Below are 15,730 nucleotides of genomic sequence, written 5' to 3'. Positions count from 1 at the left end.
ATGATATAAATTCTATCAATACAATTCAGACTACACTGCACAGTATCAGCCCATCATCTTTTTCCAAAGGGTACATTTTACAGTACCCACAAAGGAGCTTTTGCATGCCTAGATGCAGCCTTTGTGGATGAAAACAGTAGAAAACCATAGTTATCACACAGGTAGACAGCAATCAGTGTGTGGTATGTTAGGTATGGTATGAAGTTTGTGCAAACTTCGCAGTTAAACCAGTGGGGCAGAAGACACTTGTGAAGAAATCAGAATAGGATGATTCTAATCAAGGGTGGACCAAGAAAGACCAAGTAATTCTTGACAGGTTTGTTAAATTTGAGCCATGTATTACCAGGTGTAGTCAGTCTGACTAAGGACTTACTTGTTCCTGTATTTCAAACTGCAGAAACTTTTAAGTATTAATGAATTGACCAGAATGAGAATCCACATAAAGCTTAAGATCAGATTACATGAATTTCTGTGAAAAGTACTGTAATACATGGTAGATCCTTAGGAATATAAGAGGAAATTAATGAACGAGAAAGGGGAAAATGTTGAACTCAAAGCCACACATTAAAATTCAAACCATTTTCTTTTGGCAACACAGCCTTTAAAACCTCCCTGCTGTAACTATTAATGGAAAACCTTTCTACTGGCAAGGCAGATAGAAAATCTCTCTGCAGCTTCCACAATATCTTGTCTCCTGCTGAAAGTAAAAAGTCTCCTTGGTAAGAAAACACATTCTGGAGAGAGTTTCAGGTAAATATGACAGAGTTACTGAGTGACATGTCTGAAATGAGGGACTGTCACTGGGTTTCATCTCTTCCCCTCCATCAGCTCAGAGAACATCCTGACCAACTGCACATGGGCAGCACGGCCTGTGGAGGTAACCGAGGGCATGCACCTACTGCAGGAATTCTGACACAGAAATAACTGTGTGCCCCTATGCTCGTTCAGTTGTAGGGAGTTCTGACTTACAATTTACACAGACTTGGCTCTCTCTACCCAATGGATGCACTTTGCCCGCTTTTAATATCATCCGGGGAAAACCACAACTGGAATAATAAGTAAGTAAAAAGGGGTTTAGAAGAAACAAATAGACATTGCATTTGTGGCCATGGAGGTATTGATATTCCATAGCTACCCCAATAACCTTCAGACTGCTCCTCACTGCCACACAGATAAGGCATGTATGTGCAGGCAGGTTTCGAGGAAAAACAGTGCATTTGATTGAAACCTGCACTGGGGCTGCAGTTTTAAATGGTGCTATAAGAGGAAACCTCCCCTAGGATTTCATGTGTTCAGCTTTTCTTCTGGATAAGGTAAATAATGCATAGTCAGAGTACAGGAACAGCTGATTTTGCAAATTGTTAATAAACAAATACTAATAAACGTGGTAAATTTAACAGACTCTCGAACGTCAATGAAAAGCTGTTTTGAACCCAGTGCTGGGTATGCAGAGAACTGCTGAGGGACCTGGCCTGGAAAAGCTCCCCCTGCATATTGCAAAAACCAGCCTCAGCCACGACTGATTTTAATGCAAATGAGTTGGTATAAATAAAACAGATATTTTTCTTTTCCCTCACAATTTTATTTTTCTCATTTACCGTTTGTCCAGAACTCAGATCTAGAAGAGCATGAAAAATTTACCACTGAATGAAAAAAAAAATTGGTTTAAATGGAACATTTGATTCTTCCTGGCCAGATTACAGGAATACAAATATGAAATTATTCCGTGGAAATCAATGTGGCTGTAGGAAAGTAATCTCAGTGTAACCATGAAAATCTATCACCCTGCGAGATACAAGATTGCCATAAATAAATCTTTGTCTGTTCCACTCATTTCCACTTCCCATGAACAGCACTGGAATGTGAAGTTGAACTCAGTGTGTTCTAACCTTGCATTGTAAATAAGACCTTCCTGGAGCTCCTGGACACTCCACTGTCACAGGCACCTGCCCAAGTGTTGGGGGAGAAGGACACAAAGCCACAAGGTTTCCCAGCAGGATGGTGCCCAGGAAGAGGCAGGGGTGCCCTTCCTCAGCAACAGCCATGGCAAAAAACTGGACATGGTGTGGAGAGAAAGCTAATGAGGACACCCTTTAGCTGGGCAGAGAAGAGCACCTGAGGGTCCTTGGACATACTACAGGGAAAAACCACCAACCCAGCAGCTTTTATGACCTTATGTCAGGCAACCTCTTTCATATGAAACAGAAAATAGTTGAGCCTTTATGTGCATCTTTGCAATAGGCAATATCCCAAATTTAGCCCGATCCAAGAATTAAGTGAGGGGTTTTGATGGGTCACTAACTACGTGACACTGTACAGGATTAACTTTGTCTAACCATAAGAAATGTAGGTGACACAAAATCCTTCCCAAAACCTGAATTCGAAACCTTTTTCCTATCACCAATTCTCTGAAAATCCCTTAAGTATGTGATTCTGTTGCAACATTCCCGGTTCTGTTAGTGGTGTTTGCTGTTGGCATAATGTAAGGTAACTCCAATTATCCTTTATGAATTCCTGCCAGTAAGGAAATAACCTGTGCTGCTTTGTTATGCTGCAAGACTGGTTACTAATGACTGCAACAATGGTGCTGTACAGGACATTCAGCTGATCCAAGGTAAGTCCCAGGACCTCTTGAAGAAAAACATTGTGGATGATCAGCTGGGTGAAATTTTGTAACTAAGAATGCGTGAAATGTGTGGTGGGGTTTTTCTAGCTATAAAATTATACAGAAGATATGGGATTTTTTTTTTAACGTGAAGATAATAGATTATGGACTTCATAATTTTGAATCCAGTTTTCGTTGCCTATCGATAAAGGAGTCCCAAATGTTGTTGAAACTTGAAACTGTCTGAATCTGTATTTGAAGTTCTAGTTAGCCAGTTCAACTTTAGCGAATAATCACACATGGGCTCTTGCAATTTAGGTGCAACACAACTTCCCTGAAAGCCTGAAGTGTCAGCTTGTGCCAATTTGTGCTTTAAAGTGAATGTCTGCTTTGGAAAAGCGATATCTAAAACTGGTAGTGCAGTTTTCCAAGTTTTAGGTGTGATACAACTGAATTTTAAAACAGGACTTCAGCTCTGGCAGTGTATTCTGAGATCTTTCCCTTGAGCTTGGTTCTTGTCCATCAAATTTTATTCTTACTTCTCTTTAACAAGACTTAAATATGAACCTTTGATACATAAACCTATTTAACAGCAGGCTTGCTTAGTGGAGGGAGTAACTTGAGAGAAAAAGGGTAGCACAGGAGTTGGGACTCATGAAGCATGAGCCAGAGGTGATTGCAGCTCACCCTCTCTGCTCTAATACAACTTCTTGCAGCTCTTTGCTGCTAAAGCAAAACTGGTTCATTTCTAAAATATAACAGCAGGTTTGCTGATGGTGTTTCCACACTGTTGCTTTTCAAGGTTTAACTGTGTTTTGTGGCTTCTGATACTGCAAATGTCTTGTCACTGTTCACCACATAAGCTACAGCCATAAATCAGCCTTATGGGATGGAGTCTCAGTGCAAGGTAAGTGGAAGCACTGGGAGAATTGTAATTTTTTAAGTGTTCCTAACAGAAAACACCTACATTAGTTGCCTTTCATCTGATGAATGTTTTACTGGTTTATCTTCAGGAACATGGAGGTAGTGGAGAAAGCTCTGAGAGAAATGACATGGACTTTTTTGGGTGACAAAAGACACCTTGGGGTACAGAGTGTTGAAGATCAATAAAGAATACATTGGGTTTCTCACAATGTGCTTTTTCACATATTAATGAAGTTTCAGAATGTGACCCAAGAAGTGTCTCAACAACTAAACACTGATTGTTGCTGTTCCAATACATCTCTGATGAAAGTAACTTATTAGGCTGGGAGTGAATTCTTACCTGCTTGTGGCACAACACATCCCCTCTCTTTGCCCAGCCAGCAAGATTTAATGCACAGCAGAGAAAAATCGCCATCATGGAAGAAAAAAAGGAGTTTTATGAGGAAGAACATGACCTCAGTGGCATCTGCTGTTTATTTAAGCTAAAGGGATTGCTGGAGCTTGTAATCTGATTCCCATTAATTGGAACTCTTATTTTCTGATGCATGGGTCTTGGAGATGTCATTAGCTGATGACTTCTGAATATGGAAAGCTTCCTGCTTGGGCCATTACAAAGGAATTCAATACCCTGATGTCCCTAAACTGGCCTGCAGAATCCTCTTTTGCACTGGGCAAATGCAGGGGATTTTTTCTCACTCATCAAAGTAGAGAAGTAGAAACAAAAAGAACTTTGGTTGACTGGAAATATGTAAAATTTACCTATATTCAGCAAAACAAGTAGCAACATTATTAATAGTGATTTTCTTAATTCTTGCTCTCCAGGTTCCATATCTTTGTTGCAGATTAAAGTGTTGGTCAGTATTCATAAAGAAGGTAGATTTGCTTTATCAATCAACTAATCTAATAAAAGAAGAATACTCTTATCCCAGTTAATATGCTGCTGCAGTAATCTCCAATGAGATACTGAATATTGTCCTAAGCTACTCTTACCATTGTTGTACATTTTTGGTTGCAGGTGTGCAAGAAAGGGAGGGGAAACACTGGAAGAATGGATTGTGTAAAGCACTATGCAAGACAAGTTTTCTGGACATGCTTTTGAAGGGACATTCAAATTATGCTTTTCCCTGACATATTCATGGTAATTGAGAAAAAGCATGTCCAAAATTTGGGTTTACATGGGCCTGTGTGGTTTCTGGCTAGCTAAACAGAATAAACAAAATTTTCCAGCTGCTGGGCTGTCAGTTGAACATGCAAATCAGTGTTAACGCTGTTGCCTCCCCTACCTTTTTCCTTTCTCCTCCTTTTTTTTTTTAAAAAAAAGTCAGTCTGAGTGTAATGGTTTGGAGCATGGTGATATTTACAAGGGAAATATATCTTCCCAAAAGCTGTTTTCTCTCTCAACTACAGAAAACGAAGACAGGAATACAATCCTTTAAAGCAGACGTGTCATTCATCCACATGCACATCGCCACCATAAGCCAAGCTTGAGTCTCACAGGAAAGATTGGAAATGACACAACCTCCAAAGCCAAACTGGGAGTTCAGTCTTTTTCTCCAAAACATGTGCTGTGAGTGATTGAAAGTTGTGAATTTTTCATCTCTCTGTCTCACCAACCAGCTGCTGAGTGTCTCATTTCCTTGGCGTTTCTCGTTTTTTCCTACTTTCAGAATTGGAGAGTTGAATTTGTCACTTTTCAGCTCCTGCTGTATAAAGCAGTGGTCAGACTGAGTAAGTGCTCTAGCTAAGATGGCACACTCCACAGGCCTGTCTGCACTGCTGGATGAAATACCGAAAATTTAATTATTTCCATTACACAGAACTGTTGTCTTATGATAATTCTCTTGCATATTAAGTCCCAGGATTTGAGAAAGTAATTCTGTGGTCAAAGCAGTGGAATTTATTCCCATTAGTTATTCTCTGTTTTCTTTGTTCTGTTGGTTTTTAATTTTTAATTTTTAAATTTGATTTTTCTTTAGAACTGTATGCCCACTGGAGAGAGAACTTTTACATCTATGCTGTTCTTTGTTCATGCTCTGAATTACACCTTTCAGTGAGGGCTCTGATTTTTTGGTTTCAGCTAAGACTGCTAGCACTGTCTAGGTGAGACTACTGTCCTGACTGTACATGATAAACCTCGGGAAGGAAAAGCTATTTCCCTCATTAATTTTGATGTTTCACTGCAAGGCAGAAAATGCCCACAGTGCCCCTTTGCTCACAGGGCTGCTGCTTGTCTTTCTCCTGATTTCATAAACAAGCAAAGCATAACAGAGGTGGTCAGCCATTTCTGCCTGGATCATGTCTGCAGGAGGCTCCATTTCCACCCCATCCAAGCTTTTGGCAGACTTGGGCAGTCCTCTGCAGCTTAAGAATTGACAGGTTGTCTCTGGCTACTGCTGAAAGACAGATATTTTCTAGTTGTTGACATAAAAGAAAGAAAAAAAAAATTCTGTGTCCCAGGCTATGTCCTTGTTAACCATTTAAAATGCTTTTTCTGGAGAACACCCAGTGCTCTTTCATCAAACCTGCAACGAGGGGCTCTACCGTGGCATTCCAACAAGGCTGCACTAAATGCTTTGACAAAAAAACGTGCACTCTCTGAAATGAAATCTTATTTACTGTGGTGTTATTAAAGTGCTAAATAAACAGACAAACTCAGAAGGGCTGCTAGGATGTGGGCGGGTGAATAAATAAGCTTTGATGCTAATGTCAGTCAATGCTAATTTCTATCCTTTGAAGAAAGTGTGATAAACACAGCTGTCAGAATTGTGATCTGAAATTGCTCTAATTAAATTAGATTTTTACTAGAATGAAAGCAGCTGAGCACCTTGTTTTGTTTCCTCTTTAGCTGGACTAATTCAGAGAATAGTGACTTTACAGTTCTTTCATGGCCAGGTAGAAAAGGTAAGATTTGTTACATATAAACAAGGATCTGAATATGCACTAGACTATCATACAGAATTCTGTATTCATATTCCTTTTGTTGTACTTGCCACTCACAAATTTGCATCTTAATTTAGAATCTGAGATCTTCAAGGGGGAATTATCTGTACTGGCCATGAAGTGCTTTCTTTGCAGTAATATGGGGAGATGATGTAACTCCCTCATGTGCATCTCTCAAGTTTATGTGTTACAGTAAAAGACAGCCAAGGGTGTTTCAAGGTTAAGAACTATTTCACTGCTGATGAGAATAATAACTAGTCATCACTGTAAAGAAAGGCATGAAGGGATAAAATATGACAAACTGAAGTCAGATGATCTCAGGATAACCATTCACTTTTTGTTTCTTCCTTGTTTCAAAAATCACCTTGTTACTTTCTGTAGATGAATAGAAAGACCTGTTACTCCAAGACTTGCAGATTTACTTTGCAAATGAAATTGTGATTGGGCTCGGATCTGGGGGGCTGCTCCTTTTCAGTAGAGCTGAAAATGAAGCAAGGTGATAAATTATTTCAGTACTTTTTTTTATGAGACCATTATTTCCCAAAGCAATCTAATTAATTACAAAGAACAGCATAGCCAAAAGTAAATAACTGCTATATATACATATGTTTGATTTGTGAGTGCTATTGATTTTAATTTAATTAATGCAAAAGAGATCTGTGTCAGAATTTAGTGCCATAAAATAAAAATATGAATTTATATATCGCTATATTTATATAGAGAAATATTGTATTAATATAATTTCTACCGGTGCCATCTATCAATTTCCAAAGTGCATTAATTATAGCAAATCGAGCTGACGAGGGGAAATTCGATTAATTACACCATCTCTTCCATGCGTGGGCACTAGATGGCACTGAAAGACAGGAGCTGGGGTGCAGAAAACAGGTATTTTATATTTCTTGATGTTAGTGTACTCCGGTGGAGGGCCACTGCAGCATAAATGATACCCTGTAATCTATTACAGAGAGGGGGGAGGAAGAAAGACAGAAAAGAGTCACAGGAATTACAGAAGCTTTATGGCAAAACTCAGTTTTTTCTTGAGTCTATGGAAGAAATTGGTACAATTAGAGACGAGGTGACAGCACGTGATATTAATGACTAGGGCTGACAGCAAAGTCCCTTTGCAGATTGGGGAGATGGAGATTTCTCTTTTGCTCATGTCGCTTCACAGAAAAGTCTCCTCCAGAATTCATATGCTCCCCCCTGTCAGCACAGCACTCCTTGAGCGCAGTTCTAGTCCCAAACCTGACAGTGTTAAAACCACCAACTTCCACAGCATTTCGCTGTGCTCCGGCTCTGCCCCATCTGACAAAGGCAAACCCTTGGGCTGATGGAGGAGACACAGCAATGGTGCTCACAGAGATCACAACGAGCCCTGGATAAAATCCACTCCACATGAAGGCCAGAGGGAGCATCGGGCAGGGAAGGAGGGGATTTGGAATCCGACTCTGGCTCTCAAACGATCAGCAGCCTGACCCGCGTGTTTCACAGGCTGCACAAGGGTTTTTAGAGAGCCGATTACCCTCAGGACAGGATGAAAGTGAAACAGCTCATCATGTGCAAGGGATCGCTGCAGATTATCCCACGTGTTACTGTGGTTTAAAAAATTACAAAGGCATTCTTTTATTCCGACTGCAAAAAGAAGCGCTCAAAGGTCAGGAAACTCCACGACTGTGTTTCGGCCCATCCTGTGCACTAAACGAGAAAGACGCCTTTTGGGGCAGAAAAGTAAGAAATCATGTAATTAAAAACTGAGGCCTATGCACCAATTGGCACAATTATGTCTGGAGCAAGCTGTTCCTAGGAATTCAGCACCGGGTTTATCTGTATAGATAATGTTGTTTCCTACGTGCAATTTCATACGCAATATTGACATGTGTTTAGAGATGAAGGGTGGTACATCTGATCTGCGTCACTGCCTAGGATGAAACTGTATGGGGGCCACCGTGGCCTTCGCGGTGTGATCTCCTTAGACTAAAGGGGAATCCTTTCAACTCCAGACACTCCTTTCCCACAGTTCCAATATATTTTTAAAAGTGTGCATTTTCGACTGTGCTTCTTTGGGGAGTTTCGGTCACGCTCCCTTCACAGCAGCCACTACCAGCCCAGAGGCGGGGCGGGCCCTCAGGCGAGCCCCACGCCACGCTCAAGATGGCGGCCGGCGGGAGCCGGGCCGGGCGCCGCGCTCAAGATGGCGGCGCCGGCCGCCCCTCCTTCCCCCGCCCCGCCGGCGGTGACTTCCGGAGGGAGCGGGAGAGGGCGTCCGTCCCATGGTAACTGCGCCACGGCGGGGACGCCGCGGCCGCCGCTCGCTTCCTGCCGCCGCCCGGCCCGCGACGACGGGCAGCCGCCGCCTCCGGGGCCGCGCCGCCGGCAGCCGCCGGGTCGCGAGGTGAGAGGAGCCCGGCGGGGTGGGCGGGCCCCGCGGGGCGGTCTCTCCGCGCCGCCGAGGTACCGGGTCGGGCCGGCGGCGCCGGGGAGGAGGCGGCGGGGCCGCCCCGCGCTCGTGTAGCGGGGGATGAACCCCCGGTCCGGGGGCAGCGCCCCGGGGAGCCGCGGCCGCGGGACAGCGGCGGCCCCGCCGCAGGGACAGCCCTGCCGGGGCAGAGGTGCCCTTGTGTCGGCTGAGCCGTACCTTAAAATATCTTGTAAAAATGAGTTAATTCTTCACTTTCACTTCTGAATCTTTTGTGTTTATTTTACTGGGACCTGGGGCCTTTTTTTCCCTCCCCTTCTCTTTATTTAAAGGTGTTTAAGCACCTAACTTTTTTCGTTGGTTACGGTCTGAGATGCGATCAGCCCTTCGTGTGCTCCTGCCCTTTGTTCAGACACACGGTGCTTGTAGTTGCCTGTTTTATTTGTTAGGAGCAAAGACTCCTTGAGAGCAGGTCTACAGGCGGTGGTTTCGAAAGGGAGCTCATATGGCACCCTTTGTCTTGGGAAATAAGGTAATTCCCGACTTGTGGCCGCACAAGCGATGTTGTGGTAAGGTTGCTCATTGCTTCCAGTGGAAGTGGAAAATGCTGGAGGTGTGTTGGAGAGACCAATAGGGCCGAGGGCTGTCCGGAGGGGTGTGGAAGTGTCTTCAGTTTCTGGATTCAGTGCGAGCAGCCAGTTCCCATGTTGTCTGTGGAGCTGGCACCTGTAGCCAGTGCAGTATCCCGCTTTGGGAATGGCTTAGTTCCTGCATCAGGGACAGCTCACCTGCTGGTTCTGCACATCCTCATCCTAGCAGAGGTTGAGAACATACTAGAAGTATAATGACAAACTTTCCCGTGAGTAAGGCAATAGGACACTCCATCTCTTTTTTCTCAGCCTCTGGAGAAGATGGAAAAATGAATTTTTGTAGAATGGTTGATGGTTCACATTGTATGGATGTAAATGAGAATCAGCTCTTCAGGAGAGAGATGAAGAGCTGTAGTTACTCAAAGCACATCTGTAAGCATGTGTGTGATTTAAATGAACAAAAACTCTCTGATCAGAATTGCAAGTAGCTTGTTATAGAATATCTGGCTTGGACAAACCTGTGAAGTAGTAACAAACACTTAAGACAAGGCATCTGGATTGTCAGTGGGTTTATAAAAGTGCTGAGCTCTAAGAGTGTTGACTGGTGGAACTACAGGCAAAAGTAGGTGCCAGGAAGCAGATGGCTTCCAGTTGAGACTGGAAGGAATAAGGGATTTCTTAACTGGACAAAGGAATAAGAGCCTGAAGCAAGCAGCCTGCAGGGATGGGTGTGGAAGACATCCAGTGTCAAACTGCCGAGGTGGAGCCAGGGAAAAGTGTATTAGAAAACTATAAATACTTCAAGTGTTGGCATGGCACTAAGGCTGCTGGACTTCAAGATGTGTTTGGACAATGCTCTCAGGCACACAATATGATTCTTGAGGATGTCCTGTGCAGGAGTTGGACTGAATAATTCTTGTGGTTCTGTTCCAACCCAAGAGATTCTGTGATTTATAGTCTCTTGCGGCAGATATTTAAGCTTGTAATCAAACCTTCACACTATATTAGAATGTATATAACATTTACAGATGATAGGTGTTTTACATATATTTTTATTTTTCTCTGAATGTAAAATAAATGACTTGTGCTTCTTTAGGTTTTTTTCTTTAGTTTTTTAGGAGCTCCCAGAAACTCTTAACTAGTACTAGGAGGCTGCTGTGCTGATTGCTGAATGCTTGTGTAAATTGAAATACAAATTAAAGAGGCAAACATCCAGCTGGGGGCTTTTTTGCTTAAGTAATTATCTTTAAGTGTTAAAGTAAGAAAACAAAACAGCCTTTGACACTCATGTTCTGTTTCAGAAGAGAGTGTCTGAACTTTACCATTGTTGTAGTGTAGGATATTTTGGTGGTGATTAAATAGAAAGAAAAATCAGATTCCACAGGAAGATTTATTTTCTCCTTTAGAGTGAAGGGAGTGATTTCCTGTAGCAATATCATAGCCTAGTTGGAGAACGCAGTTATTTTGAGATTAGAAGCTTAAACATGTGCGTTGTTTAAAAGCAGATGGATGTTGAAGTGAGGGCTTGACACCAGAGTGGGACGAAGTCTGGAAGAGTGCCTTAGGGTTTGAAACTTTGTGCCATGACTCAGGAGGGGTTTTTCCCCTTTCGAGGGACACAGGATATATGTAGGGAATAAAACGCAGTGATTGGGTTTTCCATTGTTTTAGCCTGCTTTTGAAGTCACTGTAGCAGAGTTAAGGTTGTTTGCAGGTTACATGAAATTATAAATAAGGCCACGGTGATGTCTGTTTGCCTTCAAGGCACCGGGGACAGGGCAGGGTCAGTGGTTGGGCTTTCCTGTCTAGAGAGCCCTTCTTTGCTTCAATGGATTTGCCTTCTCTTGCTCAGGTAGTGCACGGGAGATGTGACTTGAGGATGAAGCTTTCTTAGCATACAGTCACAACATTGCTGAGAATGTGGGTTTTTTCAATTCTTTTTTCACTACTCCTTTCCAAATGCACTACCATCACAAATTCCTGGCTCTGTTGGAGCATGCCATGTGAAGCTATTTTTGACTGCTCAGAGAATTACTGTAGCAGGAACAAAGGACAGTGATGGGGGAGAATCGGTCCCAAGGGACCTTGAGAAGAAAGAGATGGAATTCAGATTAGTAGCCTCCAAAAAATCTTGAAGACGTAGAAGAGGTGAAAAGTAAGACTTTGAAAGAACAAAGGTAAAAACAACATGTGAAAACACTTAGTTCTCCTAATGTTACCCTTTCCCATGAGGAGGCTTTTTGAATGGCTTTCATAGTAATGTTTCTCATATGTTGACCATAGATTTATTTGGGCAGTAAGCTTGACTTTTTCTCTAAGCTTTTAACAGAGATGATTGATTTACTGGCTTTGATAGAAGGATAGAATTACTTTCAAACTTTGAAATACATAATAAGCACCTCAAGTAATTAGCAAGCCTACATCTATCTCTCTTTAAAGTGATCAGTGGCATTAATTTGGTTTGGTAACCATGGCTATTTTCTCATTCAGCAGCCATATGGTATTTCTGAGTTTAGTGTGATTTCCTGTAGGTGGTTTTTACAAAGTCAGCAGGGCTTTGGTGTGAAGTGCAGCAAAAATTAAATACTATGGGAAGGTGTGAAAATGTTCTTATATTAAAAGAGGAAAAAAAAAAGCAGGTTGCTTTAACTTTGGTGTAAGAGTAGATTGTAGCCTCTAAATCACACGTTCAGGGAGACTGTAATGCTAAAGCAGTAAAAATTTGTAAATGCTGCTTGTTTGACACTGAAGTTTTTAATGCAAATAATTGATCAACAGATCAATTTTGTTGTAAAAAAATACTTTTAAGCTTTTCTGTGAAAAGGACACCCCTCTTTCAGTGTCATACACTTTTAAGGGATTTTCTTCTTGAGGTGTGATACATTAATGCTGTTGTTAAATGTGTCATGACATTAATAGAACAGCCACAGGAAATTTCCATCTGAATTCTGATTTTTTGAGGCCTACAGTAATCAAAAAAGTGTGAATTTTATCTGTCACATGAGAAGTGGCTGAGGGAACTGGGGTTGTTTAGTCTGGAGAAAAGGAGGCCCAGGGGGCCCTTACTGCTTTTTGTGACCACCTGAAAAGGAGGTTGTAGACAGGTGAGACTTGGTCTTTTCTCCCAGGTACCAAGCAATAGAACAAGAAACAGCCTCACGTTGCTCCAGAGAAGAACTAGATTGGATATTAGGAAAAATGTCTTCATTAAAAAGATGGCCAAGCACTGGAAAAAGCTGCCCAGGGAAGTGATGGAGTCATCCCTAGAAGCGTTCAGAAAACACATGGATGTGGTGCTTACAGTGGTGGACTTGGCAGCGTCTGGTTAATGATTGGACTCAATGATCTTAGAAGTCTCTTCCAACTCTAATGTTTCTAAGATTTTCAAATCAAGAGCTTGTGAGGAACATTCTGGGCATCAAGGAGCACAGTCCAGCTGAGCTGGTGAAAGCTAGGATAATACAGAGGAGTCTTTGGTTGGGAAGCTTGGAGCTGTTTCTGAAGGAGTTTTAATAAAGGTGAAAAATCCTGGGATTTTTAAGCTGACCATTATTCTATGCTTATAAATAGCAGCTTAAATTTCTCTCTGGGAGATTCTCCAGCATGCAATATTAACAGAAATAAATCTATCTAGGAGAGTTGTTGGAAGGGGAACTAGTGTCAGATCTTGGAAGGAGATCTGGAAGTGGAAGCAATCAAGTCAGGGAGTGGGGCAAAGAAAGGCAACAAAAGTGGTGTTGGGAAATGGAATGGGGCAAAGCCAGGGATCACAGAAGACTGAAGGTTACTGGTGGTGTTGTAAAGCAGCATAGACCTTGCAAGCATGAAGTTTTCTGGTTAGTGAAGGTGGCATTGAGGAGAGACAGAGAAAGAAACTAGGCAGGAAAGTGCCATTTAAAATTAAGTAGAAATATATCTGAAAGGCACCAGAAAAAGAATTAGTGACTGTAAGGTTCATGCTCTTAGAGTGTGTGGAAGGAAATGAGAATAGGGGCATGTGAAGCCCATTCCTGTGAGGGGAGAGAAGCTCAGTGCTGAGGTGGGAACCAGGGGTCTTGTGGTATGGAGACAGCTTAAGACTTGCAGCCCCATATGAGAGAAGCCGTGTGGTAAACTCAAGAGGGATGTGTTTGTGTGCTATGCTGGGTGTTCTCAGTGATGCACAGCCCAGAGTGCTGCTCACAGCTTATAGAAGCTGTGAAAGAAATATCCTTTCTGCCCTCCCTCTTCCTATTCTTCCCTCCATATTTATTCTCTATGGGAGACATGAAAAACTTGGTTTCTGGTGAGTTGGTACAGTCAACACGACTGGAAATAACATCAGCTTTCTGCATTCAAGTCTCTGAAGAAAGGTCTTGCTGTGTGTCTTTATGTACAGCATTGTTGTTTTTGTAGAAACAGACAAACACAGCATGATAAAAACATTCTTGTGCTGTCTATAGTACAACATAATTCTTGCGCTATGTAACACAAATTAATAAAAATGACTGAATTAAGCCATAACTAATAGCAGATGGAAACTGTGGTTTAGTCTTGTGTAGTCTTTCCTTGTTAATGAACTTCACATGCAGATAAAATGGGAGGGAGATAGGCTTTAATAAGGGAAAATGTTTGCCTTGTCATCTGAAAACACTTATGCTCCTGGGTGAAGCCTGCATGCTCAGCAATACTCCTTTCTTGTGCAGAGCCAGAATGTTTAGAAATTAAACTATTGTTATTCCTGGGTTGACAAGACTATCTCCCTCCCTCCTAGAGCTTTAATTCTTATCTTTCCTCTTTATGTAGCCAGGGTTGGTCAGGGGCTGTAAACAGCCTTGTTTTAGACTTCCTGGTATTTCCCTATGCCATTGCCATCCTTGCATGTGATAAGACGTGCCTGCTGGAGCTGAACCAGGGAGTCAGTCTCAAAGGCCCTAAGGTTTATTGCCACAGCTAATACTGCCACAGCTTGTGCCCTGCTTTTAAAAAGCATCCTGTCTGCTGTTTACTGAGCGTTTGGGGAGAGTCTTGAGAATTGTTTCAGGTTTTGAAGTTTAAGTACAGCATCATCTTCCTGTGATTTATACGTGTCTGGTCAATGAATATGCTTGAAAAATATTTTCGACATAAAGCGACTGACTTTAGAAATTGTTTCTTTCAATCTCTCTTTAAGGCTTCTTTTGCAATACCATATTTGTGTAACATCATTTTCCATGTTTTAACTTAGAGTGATTCATTTGCCAATGAGCTGCCTTTCGTGAAGTGTTTGTGATTAAGTATTTATAGACAGGATGGAGCATCGGTAGTGAGATTTGAGAAGACAGGTTTTGTAAACACAAAATCCATTCTACCTGGAATGTGAGTGGAATGGTACAGCTCAGATTACACTTGTGCTTCGGGGTAGTGTTGGAATTAAAGCTGGGGGTTTTGGAGCTTGTTTGTTGTTTTTTCTTTGCAAAGCCTCATTTGTGGTCTTCCGAGTTTTGCACTTTCCTATTACTTGTTGTAAGACCTAGAGGGTGCTTGATACTTACAGGCTTAGAATGCAAATGCTTTTAGACTTGATGTGAACTTAAAAGACTTAGGAATTTTCTCCCTGTTGTATTTACTGAAAAGTAAGTGCTGTGCTCAGCAATTCAACTGATAGGATCCATTTCTAATGGTAAAAATATTTAATATTGAAACACCCCTCTTGGGCAGCAGTTCTTGAAGTTGCATCAAAACTTCATGATGTGGAGATATCTTTGGGTGGGAGGAAGGAAGAGGGGGATTTTGAGAACTAGGTAATTAATTAAAGATTGCTGTGGTTATGATGTTTTGGGCTTAGAAAATTACAGAGTGCTATGCCACATACTTTGAATATGCAAGTAAGTTAAAATATTTTCTTTAATACGTATGCTGTTCTAAATAATTATATAAAGCTGAAGGGAATTTTTGCCTTTTGGAATAAACTTTACCCTAGTCTTAAACATATGTTCTCACTTATTGTTGATAGCTTCTTTAATACTATAAAAAACTACAGCAGGTATTGCAAGAATTCAGTAACTTAATCTTAACCCTATGAAGTTAAGTCCTGTGAAATGTATGTCATGCTGATACCTTTATAAAAACATAATGGAATTAAAACCAAAATCTAGTATTAAAACTAAAAGTAAGATCATTAATAAAGTTTAGAACTCACTTCTGTGACAGTGCAGTCTAAGATCCTGAATGGTCCTAGACACTTTCTGGGCCTGAATTAGTCATTGGGTATTTTCTGTGACAGTGAAACTT

This window comes from Sturnus vulgaris, chromosome 3 (genome assembly GCF_052056855.1).
Source record: "Sturnus vulgaris isolate bStuVul1 chromosome 3, bStuVul1.hap1, whole genome shotgun sequence".
NCBI lineage: Eukaryota > Metazoa > Chordata > Aves > Passeriformes > Sturnidae > Sturnus > Sturnus vulgaris.
Note: the sequence above shows the minus strand (reverse complement) of the source record.